This window comes from Panulirus ornatus, chromosome 30 (assembly GCF_036320965.1).
Source record: "Panulirus ornatus isolate Po-2019 chromosome 30, ASM3632096v1, whole genome shotgun sequence".
In the NCBI taxonomy this organism is placed as follows: domain Eukaryota; kingdom Metazoa; phylum Arthropoda; class Malacostraca; order Decapoda; family Palinuridae; genus Panulirus; species Panulirus ornatus.
The window spans coordinates 23,202,181-23,224,001 of record NC_092253.1 but is presented as its reverse complement, the minus strand read 5'-3'; the positions used below and the strand labels follow the sequence as shown (position 1 = coordinate 23,224,001).

Sequence of the window (21,821 nt, the reverse complement as noted above, 5' to 3'; positions counted from 1 at the left end):
TCTGAATAGTGCCCTTGTGTAAAGGCAAAGGGAACGGAAAGTAACATTCAAGATACATATACATACATTCTTTCACGAGGATACAGAAACTTTGTGAGCCTCACAGGTATGAATCTGTTGATTATACCTGGTTAGTTGTATGGGAAAACGGTGATGGAGAGGATGGTGCCATCCAGGAAAATATAAATGTTTAGGAGTAAAGTGGCTTCAGGGGAGGTAGAAGTGTTTTCTTTGAAGAATTTGTTTCAGAAATCCTTAAAGAAAAGAGGGATTTGTATGGGGTATTCACGGATCTTCAGATAGCGTATGATAAGGTTGACAAACCCGCTGTAGAAGCTGCTGGTAACATATAGAATAGATAAAGTTATTAAATACAGGCCAGAGTTTTTATTAGTGGATTAAAACACGTGCACGATTAGGAAGGCAGGAGAGAGAGAGAGAGAGAGAGAGAGAGAGAGAGAGAGAGAGAGAGAGAGAGAGAGAGAGAGAGAGATGTTCCCAGTAAAGGTGGCTCAGCATCTAGGATGAGTGATGTAACCATGGCTGTTAGATTTACCCATAGACGGAATGTTGAGGGAGGTGAATGTTAAACGTTTGAACCCCGCTTATAGTGTGTAGGGAGAGGGTGGGTGACCAATGGTAGTGAACCAGGTGCTGTTTGCAGATGACACGTCTCTGGTGGCAGACACCAAAACGAAATCCCAGAGGCTGGTGACAGACTTTGTGAGTGTGTGGAAATAGAAAGTTGAGTGTAAATGGGAGCAAAAGATAATGAGATGTAGCAAAGGAGGTGAGACTGTATGGTCTGAGTGTAAATTTATACCGGGAGGACCTGGAGGAAGTGGTCTGGTTAAGATAGCTGGGAGTGGACGTGATAGCAGATGGAATTACGATGGCTGAAGTGAATCACAAGGTGGGAGAGGAAGCTCAGATCCTGGTTGCTTAAAAGAGCATATATGGCAGGAGAGATCATTATCTTTAAGGGGCCCAGACGGCTATGTTTGAAGCTGGTCGCGACCAGGAGGAGGAGGAGGCTGGATTTGAATGAGAATATGTGGTGCGTGTTGAAGTAGGTTGAGAGAGAGAGAGAGAGGTAGCAGTGGGCGCAGTTTCACTGAAAAGACCAACCAGGGTGTGCTGATATGGTTCAAATGTAATGAGGGGAAGAACGATGAGACATTACCTTAGATTATCTATGGTTCCTTAGTAGAAGGACCAAAGGGGCGGGGGAGATGGAAGGATGGAGAGGAGATAATAAGTGTCATACAGATGTAGAAGACAGGAATAACAGATGCGTTATATGGAGAAGAGGGAGGGGAAGGGGGCGACGTGCTCTCACTGGGTTGAACCAGATCTGTAGGGCTTCGCTGTGGTTGGTAGCCCTGGTTTCAGTGGTCTTTACTTGACAACTAGAGAGTTGCTGTCAGCAAATTAGGCCATTTGTCTGCTCCTGGTTCTACCTCGCTGAAGCGGAAAACGTATGTGCAATATATATATATATATATATATATATATATATATATTTATATATATATATATATATATATATATATATATTTATATATATATATATATATATATATATATATATATATATATATATATATATATATATATTTTTTTTTTTTTTTATTATACTTTGTCGCTGTCTCCCGCGTTTGCGAGGTAGCGCAAGGAAACAGACGAAAGAAATGGCCCAACCCCCCCCCCCATACACATGTATATACATACGTCCACACACGCAAATATACATACCTACACAGCTTTCCATGGTTTACCCCAGACGCTTCACATGCCCTGATTCAATCCACTGACAGCACGTCAACCCCGGTATACCACATCGCTCCAATTCACTCTATTCTTTGCCCTCCCTTCACCCTCCTGCATGTTCAGGCCCCGATCACACAAAATCTTTTTCACTCCATCTTTCCACCTCCAATTTGGTCTCCCTCTTCTCCTCGTTCCCTCCACCTCCGACACATATATCCTCTTGGTCAATCTTTCCTCACTCATTCTCTCCATGTGACCAAACCATTTCGAAAACACCCTCTTCTGCTCTCTCAACCACGCTCTTTTTATTTCCACACATCTCTCTTACCCTTACGTTACTTACTCGATCAAACCACCTCACATGAAACACATTGTCCTCAAACATCTCATTTCCAGCACATCCATCCTCCTGCGCACAACTCTATCCATAGTCCACGCCTCGCAACCATACAACATTGTTGGAACCACTATTCCTTCAAACATACCCATTTTTGCTTTCCGAGATAATGTTCTCGACTTCCACACATTCTTCAAGGCTCCCAGAATTTTCGCCCCCTCCCCCACCCTATGATCCACTTCCGCTTCCATGTTTCTATCCGCTGCCAGATCCACTCCCAGATATCTAAAACACTTCACTTCCTCCAGTTTTTCTCCATTCAAACTCACCTCCCAGTTGACTTGACCCTCAACCCTACTGTACCTAATAACCTTGCTCTTATTCACATTTACTCTTAACTTTCTTCTTTCACACACTTTACCAAACTCAGTCACCAGCTTCTGCAGTTTCTCACATGAATCAGCCACCAGCGCTGTATCATCAGCGAACAACAACTGACTCACTTCCCAAGCTCTCTCATCCCCAACAGACTTCATACTTGCCCCTCTTTCCAAAACTCTTGCATTCACCTCCCTAACAACCCCATCCATAAACAAATTAAACAACCATGGAGACATCACACACCCCTGCCGCAAACCTACATTCACTGAGAACCAATCACTTTCCTCTCTTCCTACACGTACACATGCCTTACATCCTCGATAAAAACTTTTCACTGCTTCTAACAACTTGCCTCCCACACCATATATTCTTAATACCTTCCACAGAGCATCTCTATCAACTCTATCACATGCCTTCTCCAGATCCATAAATGCTACATACAAATCCATTAGCTTTTCTAAGTATTTCTCACATACTTTCTTCAAAGCAAACACCTGATCCACACATCCTCTACCACTTCTGAAACCACACTGCTCTTCCCCAATCTGATGCTCTGTACATGCCTTCACCCTCTCAATCAATACCCTCCCATATAATTTGCCAGGAATACTCAACAAACTTATACCTCTGTAATTTGAGCACTCACTCTTATCCCCTTTGCCTTTGTACAGTGGCACTATGCACGCATTCCGCCAATCCTCAGGCACCTCACCATGAGTCATACATACATTAAATAACCTTACCAACCAGTCAACAATACAGTCACCCCCTTTTTTAAGGGTGCGAGGGTTAGGGAAAATGAGTTGGTAAACAGAGAAGAGGTAGTAAAAGCTTTGCGGAAGATGAAAGCCGGCAAGGCAGCAGGTTTGGATGATATATATATATATATATATATATATATATATATATATATATATATATATATATATATATATATATATATATATAACTCGTAAACCTTTTTTTTTCATTTTTTCCTATACGTCAACACACCCGTCACCCATATGCCCACATCCATACAATGTGTGACGACCGCCATGTGATCAACACTACACTGTGACGACCACCACGTCAGCTTATGGTGTATGATGACCACCACGTCAACACTGGTGTCGCCCCCCTTGCTCAATGTAGCTTTTGACGACCACCACGTTAACACACCGTGTGATGAGACATCACTACGTCAACTCACGGTGTGTGACGACCACCACGTCAGCAAAGTGTCTGACGACCACCACGTCAACCCACGGTGTGTGACGACCACCACGTCACTTCACAGTGTGTGACGACCATCAAAAACATAGGACAGTGACCCTCCTCTCCACCTGCCTGAGGTACGATGACCACCAGTGTCCCTACATTCATACCTGATCTGTCGTTTCTCTCGGTGTAAACATCTGTATATGCTTAAGTCTGCCTTCGCCAGTCCATGATATACGTGTAGCACTTTAGCGTCATTGCTTGAGTATTGTTAGACACAACAGTTCTGCAATATTGTATACCCTCACATGTATTCCTACATACGATCAAGTATGTTGTCACTTGGAGTATCGTACGCCCCATTATTTATGGTACAGACATAAGTGTACGATGTGTATCCTTGACGTGCGGTATAACTTACTTTTATCGCCTCCTCCTCTGCAGCTCCAGCGGGTAGAGACAACTTATTTTGAGCAGAACAGCCAGCGTAGAGCCGTACGGAGTTTAGTGTGTGCGCTTATTCGTTTTTTACTGTCGGCCTGAACATGTTCCCGACGCCAGAACCTGTTTTACTGTGAGAAGCCCTGGGGTCCGGGGGCCACGATGTGTGCTTGAGATCCGGGGCAGCTCTTCATGCTTGGGTTCCAGGGGCACGATACATGCCTGGGGGTCCGGGGGCACGATACATGCCTGGGGGTCCGGGGGCACGATACATGCCTGGGGGTCCAGGGGCACGATACATGCTTGGGGTCCAGGGGTACGATACATGCCTGGGGGTCCGGGGGCACGATACATTCCTGGGGTCCAGGGGCACGATACATGCCTGGGGTCCAGGGGCACGTTGCATGCCTGGGGTCCAGGGGCACGATACATGCCTGGGGTCCAGGGGCACGTTGCATGTTTGGGGGTCCAGGGGCACGATACATGCCTGGGGTCCAGGGGCACGATACATGCCTGGGGTCCAGGGGCACGATACTTGCCTGGGGTCCAGGGGCACGTTGCATGCCTGGGGTCCAGGGGCACGATACATGCCTGGGGTCCAGGGGCACGATACATGCCTGGGGTCCAGGGGCACGATACATGCCTGGGGTCCAGGGGCACGATACTTGCCTGGGGTCCGAGGGCACGATACATGCCTGGGGTCCAGGGGCACGATACATGCCTGGGGTCCAGGGGCACGTTGCATGCCTGGGGTCCAGGGGCACGATACATGCCTGGGGTCCAGGGGCACGTTGCATGCCTGGGGTCCAGGGGCACGATACATGCCTGGGGTCCAGGGGCACGATACATGCCTGGGGTCCAGGGGCACGATACTTGCTTGGGGTCCAGGGGCACGTTGCATGCCTGGGGTCCAGGGGCATGATACATGCCTGGGGTCCAGGGGCACGATACATGCCTGGGGTCCAGGGGCACGATACATGCCTGGGGTCCAGGGGCACGATACATGCCTGGGGTCCAGGGGCACGTTGCATGCTTGGGGGTCCAGGGGCACGATACATGCCTGGGGTCCAGGGGCACGATACATGCCTGGGGTCCGGGGGCACGATACATGCCTGGGGTCCGGGGGCACGATACATGCCTGGGGCCCGGGGGCACGATACATGCCTGGGGGTCCGGGGGCACGATACATGCCTGGGGGTCCGGGGGCACGATACATGCCTGGGGGTCCGAGGGCACGATACATGCCTGGGGGTCCGAGGGCACGATACATGCCTGGGGTCCGGGGGCACGATACATGCCTGGGGTCCGGGGGCACGATACATGCCTGGGGTCCGGGGGCACGATACATGCCTGGGGTTCGGGGGCACGATACATGCCTGGGGTCCAGGGGCACGATACATGCTTGGGGTCCAGGGGCACGATACATGCCTGGGTTCCAGGGGCACGTTGCATGCCTGGGGTCCAGGGGCACGATACATGCTTGGGTTCCAGGGGCACGATACATGCCTGGGGTCCGAGGGGGCACGATACATGCCTGGGGGTCCAGGGGCACGATACATGCCTGGGGGTCCGGGGGCACGATACATGCTTGGGGTCCAGGGGCACGATACATGTCTGGGGGTCCGGGGGCACGATACATGCTTGGGGTCCAGGGGCACGATACATGCCTGGGGGTCCGGGGGCACGATACATGCTTGGGGTCCAGGGGCACGATACATGCCTGGGGGTCCGGGGGTACGATACATGCCTGGGGGTCCGAGGGCACGATACATGCCTGGGGTCCGGGGGCACGATACATGCCTGGGGCCCGGGGGCACGATACATGTCTGGGGTCCGGGGGCACGATACATGCCTGGGGGTCCGGGGGCACGATACATGCCTGGGGTCCGGGGGCACGATACATGCCTGGGGGTCCGGGGGCAGCGTTACTTGCCTGGGGTCTAGGGGCCGTGCTAGAGGCCTCCTATGTCAGGCTCGATTCACAGAATGTACCACTTTAGGGAGTTTTACACAAGTGTGTGTGTGTGTGTGTGTGTGTGTGTGTGAGAGAGAGAGAGAGAGAGAGAGAGAGAGAGAGAGAGAGAGAGAGAGAGAGAGAGAGAGAGCACCACTGTTACAGTGTAAAGGCCTGCTTGTGATCATTTATTTCTGTAACTTTGTGGTGTATTTGCTGATAGATTACAGTCGCGTCACATCTATGTCTCGTCGTCATTACGTTAAATATGTTTGGCCTTCATCATCAACTACGTATCTGTACAGCTCTGGGGGCTCTCGAATTCCCTTCATAAGTTGATGTAATCCTCATCATTCGTGACTTCCCTCGTGACTTTATCGTCATCCGCAGAACACATTCATAGTCGAGTCTAATGAGTCGTGAACACAGACTCATGATAATAAGAACGGCCCTAACACCTCGCCCTGAGTTACCTCACTGGTAACTCAAGTTAGGAAAGGTTCTTCTGACGTCCGCCCTCTGGTCTCTTCCACTAAGATATTCTAGCAGCCACGGAGGAAGTCTCTTCCTTAATAGCTCCATGTACATTGTCTCGTCGTCTTGAACAACGCTTCCCAACAAAACTCCTCAGCTTAATTAGCTTCTCAGTAGCATACAGTCTACTTTGGACCATCACCTGCCGTGTCCACAACATTTCTCTCGTATGATTTTGTTGTGTTCATTCCTCGTTCTCTTATACCTTTCAGATACTGTTCGACTGTTGTGTGGTCTGTATCTTCATCGCAACACATTTCTAAGTTCTTTTTCATTTTGTCATCTTTTGTTAAACCAGATATTTTTGCAACCACCTTCTTCTACTCACTGTCATAGGTTTAACCTAGACATTATGGGCTTCGTATTCTGATTATGGAATTCCATTTCTCGGTATACAATCTAAAAAAAATTTTTCCTCTACCGTTATGTAGTTTCCACATCAGTGTCTCCTTTTTTCATCAACTTTCCTCTCTGATCTTTTCGTACTCTCGCTAACCATATGGCCAGATCCAAACACTACATGATAACAAATTCCAGTTGGTATATCATATATGACTTTTACGATTTTCACGACGTTAGGTGACGTAGATATAAGATTTACTATCTATGGTGTATCAGCCCCTCTCAGACCCCAGTGTCCTCAGTGACATATCGATACAGCAAAGGTTTTCCGTAGACCAAATAAAGGTCTGTCTGTCTCCACACCTCCTCGGTGAAGAATGTAAGTTACCCTCACTCTGTTTCCATACGCTCTAAACGCTCTTGTTTTCAGACACTTAAAACCATGTATATATATATATATATATATATATATATATATATATATATATATATATATATATATATATATATATATATATATATATATATATATTTCATACTATTCGCCATTTCCCGCGTTAGCAAGGTAGCGTTAAGAACAGAGGACTGGACCTTTGAGGGAACATCCTCACCTGGCCCCCTTCTCTGTACCGTCTTTTGGAAAATTAAAAAAAAAAAAAAAAACAGAGGGGAGGATTTCCAGCTCCCGCTCCCTTCCCTTTTAGTCGCCTTCTACGACACGCAGAGAATACGTGGGAAGTATTCTTTCTCCCCTATCCCCAGGGATAAAATAAATATATGTATATATATATATATATATATATATATATATATATATATATATATATATATATATATATATATATATATAGGGTATTGATTGAGAGGGTGAAGGCATGTACAGAGCATCAGATTGGGGAAGAGCAGTGTGGTTTCAGAAGTGGTAGAGGATGTGTGGATCAGGTGTTTGCTTTGAAGAATGTATGTGAGAAATACTTAGAAAAGCAAATGGATTTGTATGTAGCATTTATGGATCTGGAGAAGGCATATGATAGAGTTGATAGAGATGCTCTGTGGAAGGTATTAAGAATATATGGTGTGGGAGGAAAGTTGTTAGAAGCAGTGAAAAGTTTTTATCGAGGATGTAAGGCATGTGTACGTGTAGGAAGAGAGGAAAGTGATTGGTTCTCAGTGAATGTAGCTTTGCGGCAGGGGTGTGTGATGTCTCCATGGTTGTTTAATTTGTTTATGGATGGGGTTGTTAGGGAGGTAAATGCAAGAGTTTTGGAAAGAGGGGCAAGTATGAAGTCTGTTGGGGATGAGAGAGCTTGGGAAGTGAGTCAGTTGTTGTTCGCTGATGATACAGCGCTGGTGGCTGATTCATGTGAGAAACTGCAGAAGCTGGTGACTGAGTTTGGTAAAGTGTGTGGAAGAAGAAAGTTAAGAGTAAATGTGAATAAGAGCAAGGTTATTAGGTACAGTAGGGTTGAGGGTCAAGTCAATTGGGTGGTGAGTTTGAATGGAGAAAAACTGGAGGAAGTGAAGTGTTTTAGATATCTGGGAGTGGATCTGGCAGCGGATGGAACCATGGAAGCGGAAGTGGATCATAGGGTGGGGGAGGGGGCGAAAATTCTGGGGGCCTTGAAGAATGTGTGGAAGTCGAGAACATTATCTCGGAAAGCAAAAATGGGTATGTTTGAAGGAATAGTGGTTCCAACAATGTTGTATGGTTGCGAGGCGTGGGCTATGGATAGAGTTGTGCGCAGGACGATGGATGTGCTGGAAATGAGATGTTTGAGGACAATGTGTGGTGTGAGGTGGTTTGATCGAGTGAGTAACGTAAGGGTAAGAGAGATGTGTGGAAATAAAAAGAGCGTGGTTGAGAGAGCAGAAGAGGGTGTTTTGAAGTGGTTTGGGCATGGAGAGAATGAGTGAGGAAAGATTGACCAAGAGGATATATGTGTCGGAGGTGGAGGGAACGAGGAGAAGAGGGAGACCAAATTGGAGGTGGAAAGATGGAGTGAAAAAGATTTTGTGTGATCGGGGCCTGAACATGCAGGAGGGTGAAAGGAGGGCAAGGAATAGAGTGAATTGGAGCGATGTGGTATACCGGGGTTGACGTGCTGTCAGCGGATTGAATTAAGGCATGTGAAGCGTCTGGGGTAAACCATGGAAAGCTGTGTAGGTATGTATATTTGCGTGTGTGGACGTATGTATATACATGTGTATGGGGGGGGGGGGGGTTGGGCCATTTCTTTCGTCTGTTTCCTTGCGCTACCTCGCAAACGCGGGAGACAGCGACAAAGTATAATAAAAAAAAAAAAAAAATATATATATATATATATATATATATATATATATATATATATATATATATATATATATATATATATATATATATATATACCCTAGCTTAAGCCAGGTACCCAATTCATGGACCATCCCTCAGGGGAAGATGAACAACTAGGAGGAATGCGGACGGACTGCCGCCGCAAGGATTCGAACCAGTGCTACCAGGTTCCGGTTCATTTAAAATTCCTAAGAAGCTTGTAAATCATCGACTCCTACGCACGTTTGTCTCTCCCATTGTTACTTTCTCAGTCTGTGCTAATGGTTCCTCCACCAGTACTTCATGACACTCTCAGTTTCCTCGTACCCAGTGAGTCAAGTCCCTTTCATCCTTTGCCTTATCTTTCCTTCCTTACGATCATGACTTCATTTAGAGAGATTTGATGAGATTGGATCCCTTTCGTAAGCTTCATTTGCCCACCACTTCAATATCTGGCTTGACCTTCACAGTTTGCTTTATAAACCCAGTACTTTCCACTGTTTACCATTCCATTGACACTCGCATATGTTTCTTTTTCAGTCCTGCTTCGAGCACTATTCTATATACTTGGCTTCACTATGGTAGGGATAATCTGCTCTCTGGCCTGTTGTCTCTGTCCTCCATTTGTTTCACTTTACTTGTATTCTTTATCTCTCTTTTGATCTTCGTTTCACCTATCTCCTCATGACAAACATCCCATGGAATTCTCGACGGTCAACAGTTCCCTACACCCTCGCCAAGTACCCCTCGACTACACGTCTTCATATTAACAGTGATCCTTAATGGTCGGCCCCTTACATCTATAGCTACTCCATTTTCTGTGATTCTTGTACTTCAGATATAGCGTTTGTTATGTCAATAACGTCAAGTAGGGTTTTTTTTTTTATCTATACGGCTTCATTCCCTACCCTTTCCTCAATTATTAAAAGAAAATATTTATCCTGTCCCAGAACCATCAACACCTTACTGTTATCTACCTGTCTAAGTTTCATTTCTTTGTATAATCGTCTTGATCGCCCTTTTTTTTTTTTTGTATTGATCATGAATATACTATTCACCTCACCAAACCTGCCACATATCTCCCTTGGCTGCTTTGCCTCTGACTCTCTTTACCCTCCCTATAATTTAACTCAGTAAATTACTAGGTTCCTCTGCTTCGGGTGCCTGCCAGCGAACAACTGACTCCCTTTCCCAAGCCCTCTCATCCACAACAGACTGCATACTTACCCCTTTTTCCAAAACTCTTGCATTCACCTCCCTAACAACCCCATCCCTAAACAAATTGAACAACCATGGAGACATCGCGCTGCAGGCCCCTGTATCTCTGCACCAGTTAATCCTCTGTGTCTCTTTTACCTCCGCCCTCAGGTGTGACTCCCGTTCTCTGTCATTTCTTCCCTGTGACAGATTCTAATCTGGTACGTAACGGCCCAGGGAGCACCCACTTGGCCTTCATTTCTGGTGCTTTCTACAGCCACACACGTGTCGAAGTACCTCTGGCCGTTTTCTTTTCCAATTCTTTCGATTGCGTTAATTTTGTAGCCAAATTCTCTGGTTATATTCTTTGCTTTCCAAATGTCTTTGTCTATTTGCAGATTTTTCTTTATATTTTTGTTACATTCGTCTGTTTCCTAATTTCGCAATCCACTTGCTATAAATTTTCATCATGTTTCTGTATTTACGACAATGATTAACCCCTTTTCCTTCGTTTCTTAAACCTTTTATTTTTCATTATTTGTCAAAACTCTCAAATCCTCGTCATCTCCCTTCCTTCTAGCTTGTGTCTAATTCTATTTCTGATTGGGGTTCCAGGAGAGCAAGAGTTTCTGATATATGCACCTTCTTTCTACGTCAAGTTTCAGGGTAGAAGTCATTACATCCTCCAGACAAGGCTTGAGGACGACACACTCCACTCACAGTGCGACACCCTTCACTCACAGTACGACACCCTTCACTCACAGTAAGACACCCTCCACTCACAGTGCGACACTCTTCACTCACAGTACGACACCCTTCACTCACAGTGCGACACTCTCCACTCACAGTGCGACACCCTTCACTCACAATGCGACACTCTCCACTCGCAGTGCGACACCCTTCACTCACAGTGCGACACTCCACTCACAGTGCGACACCACTCACAGTACGACACCCTTCACTCACAGTGCGACACCCTTCACTCACAGTGCGACACCCTTCACTCACAGTGCGACACTCCACTCACAGTGCGACACCCTTCACTCACAGTACGACACCCTTCACTCACAGTGCGACACCCTTCACTCACAGTGCGACACTCTCAGCTCTCACAAACTTCACAGTGTTCTCCTGTAGGCTGCTGAGATTGATATAGCTTTAGACCCATCAACTGCCAAGGTCAGTTAAGGCCGTCAGCCTCATACTACATCCACCGAACGAAAAATCTTGGCTCCTGGTCTATATTTCCGTGTTCGTATTTCTATATCAGCACCCGTCGTGTTCAGGACGTAGCTCATTTATATGTGCGTAGAGTTTGTTTCAGTGATGCCTCGCGGGTGTTTTGGGCTGGCAAGTGTATGGATAATGTCCATCTAGTCATGTCCGATTTGTCAAAGTGGTTCGTTATTCTTTTTTCATCAGTTTGATATTTAAAGATGATCGTTTAGTAGAATGAACTTCCGATCATCAACGTGAGGTAGATCATAGCAATTTCTACGTTAGAAAAAGTAACCTGGACATCCCTTGTCAAGTATGGCATTGTACAAATGGTGCTCCAGGCTGCAGTCGTCTTTGCTCGGATCCAGAAGAACGGAACTGAATGACTGGAATTGAAAAATAAGCTCCTTGCTTAAAGCTGATATCCAGATCACGCTTGCAGAGGTCTGACAACTGATTTGCAGCGCTTCTTATTTTTAATGGAATCGATGTCCGTCGCTGGAAAGTGCTCGAGTGTTGAAATTCCAGTCACTAAAGTTGGCATCAGTAGATGCATTACTGGCGGTACCGAATAGTTTACATTCAGAGGAGTATGTCCGTCCGCCCTGTGCCTGTTAACTCTTCTGACCATTGACACATTTTCGAGTAAACACGTCCTTAGTTAAGCCGTGTCCGTCCTTGGCTGACGCGACACAGTCGGCATTTCGTAGTTGTCATAGTGGTTTTTGTGTGCTGGCATACCTACCTCCTAACTTGGCCCAGTCACTCCCGCAGTTCTGCAATAAGCAATATAGGCCACCTCAGTCCAGCATGATACTTGGCCGCTCTACAACAATGTTAAACTCCATCTGACCCACTTGCTGTAACAACAGACCCAGGAGGGAGGGCCATCGACAGATCTAGGTGTGTCACCTTCGCGAGCAGGGAGGTCCATCAGAAGGATCCACCTTGCGTAACAACAGCTACAGGAGGAGGTCCATTAAGCAGGTCCAGGTGTCCTTCACCTTCTGCAGGAGATCCACGCGCAGGTGCCACAAAACCGCAAATTTTCGCTGGTTAAGCAATTCTTTCCTCCAGCTCCAGTCTCTCCTTCCGCAACTCCACTCCGCTTTGTCATGGCGGTGGGCGCGATTCATCTAGTGTTACACAGTTCGATGCTGTGACTGGAAATCCAATGACTCTGTAGTCCGGAAGGAATACATATACTCTCTATTGAGCAACAGGTATGATATATCTTTTTACATGAAACTGGGGTTGTGGAAAATATGATACCCTGTTAGTTTGGTGTCTGTTGACAAAGATATTACAAGAGCGTAGAGAATAAATCAGATTTCTTGTTCCATTTCTCTTGGGTGTGAGGTGGGCTTCAGTTGGTGGGGGGCCCTTTTTGACAATGAGCCCCTCCTGTTAGCGGTGAGCCCTGGGCAAGTGTCCGTTTAACCCATTTGATAAAGCGACCTTGGTCTGACCAAACACATCACTACACGTCAACACCACTAGCCTTCGACCTGATCTTCGTAGGTCAGGTTAAAAGCCATCATCACTACATCCTCATCTTGACTGCACCATGGACACCGCTGGCTGATGACCTAACCTTCAGCCTCACATTCCAGTGGTCTTCTAACGCTTTGCATGGTCACATGGAGATGGTACAATTGGCTTACGAAGTGATGGCACTATATTCGGAAACTTTCAGCTAGAAAGTGATATTTGGCAACTGACAGACTTTATTCTTTATCTTATTTTTTTTCCGAGGTGGAACGCAGTTTTGTGAAATAGTAATAGAAATTAATTAATGAATGCTGAAAAAGTTCTTCATTCCAATAGTGTAAAAACACAGCGTTTAATCTTTCTCTTATTTACATTTTTAAACCGAATAATATGTCATTGGGTTATAGCTAAGGGACACTCATGAATGATTTTCGGAGTTATAATTAGACGTCAGAATGAACAGGTGTGCACTACGTATGTTGATGGATCGAATAAGAAATATGAATTTAAGTCATTTTCATACTCACGACATTTATGACGTCTCATCACCGAATATGTTCGACAAATATTTTCTATATTCATCACCTCGATTGATGGTGACTTAAGGCGGGAGAATAATTTTCAGATGACTAATTATATGAAGGATCATTCAGTGATAATTATAATAGAGCAACAAGCTCCTTTCATATTCTTATAAAAGTATGACAACCACACAACTTCTGAACAACATGAGCCATATGCAACATGTTCTACCTCTGAAAGTAATTGTTATCGGCTTGTGTTGTTTTTTCCCCTCTCTCTCTCTCTCTCTCTCTCTCTCTCTCTCTCTCTCTCTCTCTCTCTCTCTCTCTCTCTCTCTCTCTGCCCGCACCTTTGTCTTTCAAGTATGTAATTGGGATGTATGTCTTTAACAGCTGATCTGGAAGCTTTTACCTGTGAAAAGAAATAAGTGGGAATGCCCGACAAAATTTAGGCAGCGAACAATTCGGGTCAGGAGTTCGTCATAATAACTTCCTCTTTCTAATGCCTTCCGCCCACTGGCCACTAGCCCAACACTGAGTACTAGCTAGGCATCTACCCGCACGCGACCCTTGAAGATATAGTTGCTAGACACCACTGTTCGGAGGAGGCATGCCGAAGACTGTGACATCACTTCTTAGGCCAATTGTACCTCATAGAAATATCACTTTTAAGGGCCTCTGTGGGGTCTCCTCCTTCCCCCCTTTCTTATAACATAGGCTTGTCTGTAGCATCCACTCTGTATTTTCCTGAAAGGCAAGAGTTGATTTTGTGTCGTCCTGACTCTTATTATAATTACCTGTTTGTACTGCACGGTAAGGGAGTTGTAGATTCCTGTGTTCTGTGTGTGTGCACCATTAGCTGTTATGTTTGAGGACCACAGGTCGCGTCATTATCGGTCAAGTCCATTACCAGCTGTAGTGATCACCTGTCTAGACATTAGCCATGTAAATCCCAGATTAATTCCAGATGGAATGGAACAGTCGATTATTATTATTTACAGTAGTATTGCCAGAAGTGATAGTCCCGTGCTTGTTGTCATGGCATTTGCTCATATTTTTCCTGGTATTTGGGTAAATATACTTCATATATATCAAGAGCGATAGTGCATATAATGTAAAATGAAAGTTGTGTTACAAGTGTTATTTTCAAACGGGACCCCCACATTGATTTTTGTAATACCAACTTGCTGTGATGATGTGAACTAGATACAGGAATCAGCATGTAAATGAGTCATTCGTAAAAGACGACAATTATCATCAATTAGATAAAGAAATGAACAAAACAATAGCTGCAAGACATTTTAGTGAGCCATGACAGCGGGAGCTGCCGTCTGGGACATACTGGGAGAACCACAAACGGAGCCGCAACGCCAGAATGGCAACATCTGGCGGAGTGAGGCGGCCGATGGTCCCGCCGCCCAGGCCAGCCAACCCTCCCGCAACGCTCTCCTCCAAACCCCTCCAAATACCCCCAGATCACCCATAAGTATATTCACTCACACAAACAGTGCTTCTCTGCAGATATTCTTTATAGGTTCATATGTACGTTTTTCTCGTATCATCTTAAGCATGAAGAAATTAGTAGCATGTCAAGAATTAATTTTATAACGCTTGTTGTGTTATGGGTCGCTATGTGTCATAAGTGACAAAATATAGCACTTAGAATGTTGTCATTCTTCAAATGTCCATCATATGATGGTCTGCACCGACAACACCATCATCTTGCCACACATACACTTCCTGGGATTGGTTGTTCGGCTTCACAAAATCCTTTGATATTTTTCCAGTACCACCAGATGTTTTATACGTTATTGCGTTGTCAACAAATTCTGAAGTAGTGAAAATTTAACGAGGTTGAGAATGATAAACTGGTGAGATGGTCTGCAAGCTGAGGCAAATATTTGTTTACAATGACAACTCGTCTGCCTAAAAGATTTACATGAGACAAACACTTGACAAGCCAAATCCCTACGGGATGTTACAAGATATTTTATTATCTTTTTCTTAGGTCATCTTCTCTATATAGCAAAGAATATTTGTTTTTCAAAACTTTTTTTCCCTTGTAATAAGATGAGTTTGGAGGACTCATATTTGACTAAATAGAGGAAGAAACTAAGATGTGAGGATAAAGGAAGAGGTGCAGTAAACAAAAAACTTTATATACGCAAATGAGTAATTGCACACACACACACACACACACACACACACACACACACACACACACACACACACACACACACACACACATAGTTCAGGTGTGGGATCCACGACTGTAGATCTCCCTCCTCGTTCATCATAAATAAGTAATTTCAGGTCATTATAAGTAATTACAGGTTATGAATAAGTAATTACGGGTATGAAGACATGATGTCCACTTGCTCACTCTGGCATTTTTACATATCATACACTCTCTTGAACTTATAGTCTTCTGATAAAGTATTATTTTCCTGTGGGGAACAATAACTCGAGCCATTGCATTCCAATGTTCGGAGAGAATTGATGATGAGATTGAGAGGATTAACTGAGTGGACTCTTGCCTCTGGCATTATGCAAAGCTTTGTCTCGTTATCTTGGCTCTTGTAAGGATAAATAATTGTAACCTTCTTTCTTAGCACGAAAGAAAACGTAGTAGTACATAGAAAACGAAGTCTCATGTTCCGTCGCGTCAAAAGTTCCGTGATCCATTATGTTCAACTCACCACTTCTTAAGCCTTCGAATCTGTGGCTGGGGCACGCATTGCGAGTCTCCTTCACATCCAGGGGCTTCGAACCCACATCTCATTGCCCCTGGACTCGCTCCTCAGACCTGCTAAACATAGCCGTCGAGGCTGGACCCCGCGCTGGCCGACAGCCTTAGTGCACCCTCACACCGTAGGTGGGTGAGTCGTACCACTGATTCTACGTATATATTTATCATACTTGATATGTTAATATCATTCGATATGTACACCAGGAAATGTGTGCCATGAACTCTTCATTGGTGTTACCGCCTTGGGATTGTCATAATAGGAATTGTTTTTACACCACGGACTGTTTAAAACCTTGCGTCTGCCACCGAAGCCATGTCATCAGCCTCACCTCCCATGTCTCCCGTGTTTAGAACACTTCATACACCCCTCCCCCTTCTCAGTCTCTAAGACCCTTGCATATGCCTCCTTCACCACCTCATCCATATACAGATTAAACGGCCATGGTGACATCGCACACCCTTGTCGCACGCCTACCTTTACCTGGAACCGCTCAACCGCCTCTTCGAACACGTCATCAAAGTGGTTTAAAAATGTTATTACTCCGCTCAAACCTACTCTGACTCCTTTTATGGTGGACAAATTTATGGCCTCTAATTCTCTCTCTCTCTCTCTCTCTCTCTCTCTCTCTCTCTCTCTCTCTCTCTCTCTCTCTCTCTCTCTCTCTCTCTCTCTCTCTCTCTCTTGATTCTGATTACATCTTTGATGCCCCTTCTCTGGACTTCCTATTAGTTCCTTGTGCTTTCGTAAGTGCAGTGATCAACCCAAAGTTCTTATTTTAGCATAACGAATTATGTGAACTGCTGAATATTTCCTCATGCAAGTGTACTTGAATGCGATTCTAGTATTTGCCAACAGACAGTTTGTAGCCTTTACAGCTTTCCTTAAGTGGGGCTTTGGCAACAGGTTAGGTAAAAAGTTGAGTTCCAGATCCCTCTCACTCACAGATTCCTGCAACTTGTTTCCTGACAGGTAATGTACATACTGAAACCTTTCATTGTGTCCCATCCTCACTACGTAATTGTTACTCGGGATGAAATTCATCAATTAAGTATCATTCCACCTTTGGAAATTGCCTAAATTCCCTTTCTTACGTCGGTCCAATCCTCATTATTGTTCACCTCCTAAACAGCATTGACATCTGAAGAAAAAAAAAATATGTGTGTGAGTCCTGTCATTATGATAAGTCATTTACAACGATCAAGAAGGACGCTGGTCCCAACACCCAGCCCTGCAGCACACCGCTGGTGGCCCCAGTCCATTTCGAGAGGGCTTTTATGACATGCGTATGTTGTTTTATTCTTGTAATGTCACTGTCTCCCCATCCAGAGAATATTCCACTTATTCTTGCCTGAAGATCCAGCTTCTTTACCAATCTCAGTAAGTGGAACAGTGCCAAATGCTTTCTGGATTTGCAGATAAGCTGATATACACGTCATTCACTCAGTCTCTCATAGATGTTTCATAAGTCTGCTATATACGAACTCTTTCCTCAGAATCCGTGTTGTCTCCTTCTTATATCGCTTTTACCCTTACAAGAAGTCATCCGTTTTTCGACTATTTTACGGCACTTATCAAAGACACTGGTTTATAGTTCATGGCGCAGCTTCCCGGTCTCCTTTCTTAAAGACATATGACATTTGCCTTCTTGCATTCCTTTGGCATCTTGCCTTCCTCCAGAGACATTTTGAACATCATTTCAAGCTGCAAATCAAGCATATTTGCACACTTCCTCAGCACACACGAAGAAAATTCACCAGAACCACAAACCTTATGTACACGAAGGCCCTTCAGCAGTCTGTGTTTTTTCTAGATGTGAGAGAGAGAGAGAGAGAGAGAGAGAGAGAGAGAGAGAGAGAGAGAGAGAGAGAGAGAGAGAGAGAGCGAGAGAGAGGTAAGAACGTTAACTGACCTCCACGGAACCACTAGCTTCTGTAGTACTACCAAGAAGGTACTGGTTACACTACTGCTGCCGGAGCCAAGCTCATGCACTTCTATAACGTGTTTCGCTGTACCCACAGACGCAAAGGAAACTGCAGATACACAAGTCATTCTTCCTCATATACACCTCGTGTACTGTAAAAGATACAGGTCCTTGACCCCCGTCTATTTAAACTAGACACTCCTCCGCTTTCATCCTCAAGTCTCCTCTTCTTTTTCCTCCGTGTAATGTTCAGAGGCCGTGGCCTACAGAACCCGGCGTCCTGGAGTGCAGGGAGCCCTCAAGCTTCACGCTGACTGTGTAAACAGAAAGGTTCGACTTGGCTCGCAGGTGTATGGGTGGGCTCCAGCCATACAGCGGAAGGTAACACGAAGCTTCTCTCTTTCCATTTGCCGAAATTCGTGGTTTTGGTCCGTTTTTTTCCTTTTGTTTCCCGTAGCTACTATTTATTCTAATCTACTTCTCTTTGATTTCTAAGTGGCAACTGATGTTTCCAGAGGATGTCGTCCAATATGACTTTTATGTGACTTTAGTAGAATACACGTTCCTCATGCAGGTCGGATATCTTAGTTTGGATTCCAAATGAATTAAGATTTCTTTTGTTTCACTTGCTGTTTTTCTTGATCCTGTGTGCCTTTATTTTTTCTATTTACTTATTTTTTATGCATTCTTCGACCTTCTCAAGGCCGTTATCCTCACGTCTTCGCTGAGGTCTCCTCCCCCTCACCGGACGGGTCTTCAGCACCCATTTCGGATGAGGTCCTCGCATCCTGACGATGAAGGCTGTAATCACTGTCGCATCTCTTCTCGGCGCTGTGCTCAGACACGCTACTCGTGTTCCCGGTCATTAAGACCCAACTTCTGACTCACTCAGACCCTCCCTCACCTCCGACCATCCTCTCTATCACAACACAGTTCTGCTTCCAGTGGAATGATCCAGGATAATCGAGACACCCCATCCTTCCAGCCCTCCAACTAAGGCACTTTAAGGAAGCTCACTAGATTTTCTTGATCGTTGGTTCTCCTCATTTGGGGATTTTCCGTGGGAAGAACAGATAACGGAGGTCATCGCTGCGGGTGTGGAGACATACATCCCTACTCCATCTAAGACCGTCCCTCATTTACACTAACCAGAGACGAGGGGCATCGAGCGTGGTAGCAATGCTTTTCATGCGACTAACGCAGCCTCTTTCTCTTGCAAGCGGTTCTTGCTAAATGCCGTTCATGAGAGTAAGAAATCGTTTACAGGAGGTTAACCTGCTGACTTCTCTTCATTTTCCACTTGATAATGACTCCTCTGTTACGCCATGAATATTTCCTTGCCGATAAAAGCCACTTATTTTGTTGTTATTTTTTTTTCTCTCTTCTCTGAGCGATCCGATATTTTTTTCTTTTTTAGATTCCCCTGTGGACTTGATGCTTGTGCTTGCTAGTCTGTTTTGCCTGTGCCTCAGGATCAGCACTTAAGCTTCATTCTGAAACCATATAGAAAAGGAGAACCACGATTGATTTTTTATAACCAATGGTCAATAGTGTTGACTGTTACTACAGTATTTCAGAAGTCCAATTCTCCCTTCATCACTCACTCTCTCGAACACCTGGCATGCCAGAGTCTTTTTCTCAGAGACCACCAGTTGGTTTCCCTAAGTCGAAATCAATCGAAGACTTTCGCTTTACCTTTCATATACTTGGTCTTTTGTTCTTATACACGTTGACGAAACGTATGTCGTTGTTCTTGATATATGAGATCGTTGTAGAAAAGTTCCGCGATTCGTACATTACCATCCATCGATCTCTTGCTCTGAAAGCCAACTTCAAGGAGTCTTTCCAGTCGACCCATCGATAGGACAGTGAACTATCGGCCTCTCCCTCCTCTCTTTACTGCCCCGGGACTCGTGAATATGTTCCTTTGTATCTCCTTTCTTGGTCCTTCTCTTTCTCTGTCAGTTACCTGAAGACCAGTAACCATACTCACCTGTGATGGTTCAACCGTGCAGCCTTCTGCCTCCTCTAGATACCAGCCTTCCCCACGTACTCTCTCTCTCTCTCTCTCTCTCTCTCTCTCTCTCTCTCTCTCTCTCTCTCTCTCTCTCTCTCTCTCTCTCTCTCTCTCTCCTTATTCCAATTACGCCCCTTGATTACGTCCTTTAGTGTACGTCCGCCGTAAAGATTCTGCTTTACTACAGACGTAACTTGATGGAATTTAATCTCCACGTCACGATTTTTTTTTCCTCGCTCGTCTCCGAAATTCCTTTGGACTTCATTTTGCTTAACAAAACCAGGGTGGCTGACCCATCTATTTGATCACTATGCTTGACGTTAACTTAGCCTCTGGTCGTCTTTCTTGGAAACTTCAGATAACAAAGGTGATGAATGCTGCTGCTTCAGGGAAGAGAGAGGAAGTTGTTACGGTCTCAGGGGTACTTCTCCGCAGAACACCTCCAACTGAACGAACAATATATTCGTTCTTGTGTGAAATAGATCTGATATATCTAGGAGACTCCTACACCTACATCTCATCTACTGAATACTGTCTAAAACAAGTCGTCATGCCAGCTTTCCCTCTCCTCTCTCTTCTCTGTATTGCTGCTGCTCCTCTCTCTGACACAGATCACTTTGACATCTGCTTTCATTATCCTGCAGCTCTCACGCCTCCCCCTCTTCCTGCTTAGGGCACGGAGCACCCCACTGGGCGGTTTGATCCCCACAGACATTGTGTGAGTGTTGGCATCCCGAAAATTGTCAAGTTTCACTCCTTTGTCCCAGGGTGCTGTCTTTCCCTTCTGCCTCATCCCTACGTGAGCTGCTGGCTTTCAGTCCACAAACGTGCAGTGCAGCCTGTCCACCTCGCACATAAACCCTGGAGGACGCAACTGTCGCGGGCCGTTCCGTTCTTCTTAGCTCCAGATTTTCCCATGCTGTGAGCCCTACGCGCAAGCCCTGCCTTCAGGAGATATCTCATCGTAATAATTCGCAATTAAGTAAGTAAAACTCATAATATGACCCTCCGAAGCCGGTATGTTAGACAAGGATCCGTATGAACCCACCTAAGACATGCAACCATAGCGGTACCCCGGCGAACTTGTAATCACTTCCTCCTTCAGGAGGGTGTTTTCTTCGGCTTTGTTTTTGTCCGCTGTCATCAGTTGCTACAGAATAAAAAGAGGACCCCATCATTAACCTACTAGGTGTATATTCGTTATCTTGTCTGATCAGTCGTCGTTCATATGACTCAGGATCCGTGAGCAATTTTTCCTTCTTGTGGCTGCCACTGAAATAGGTCCCGCTGAGAAAACGAAATGAAACACCACGGAAAAGAAAGTATTGTCGAGGTTAGCTGGAGTAGCCAGAGGACCTGTCATGGCCGCCGTGGAAAGACCATTCCTCGACCGCGATTCGCACATATAGAGGCTGCAACATAGGCCGACCAGTCCGTAG

General features: G+C 45.3%; 1 protein-coding gene across 2 annotated transcripts in view; it reads left to right on the top strand.

The window, feature by feature from the left end:
- The window catches only part of LOC139758484 (uncharacterized), a 74,792-nt gene that overhangs the window by 3,610 nt on the left and 49,361 nt on the right, over positions 1-21,821 (top strand). The gene's annotated exons all lie outside the window — the stretch shown is intronic.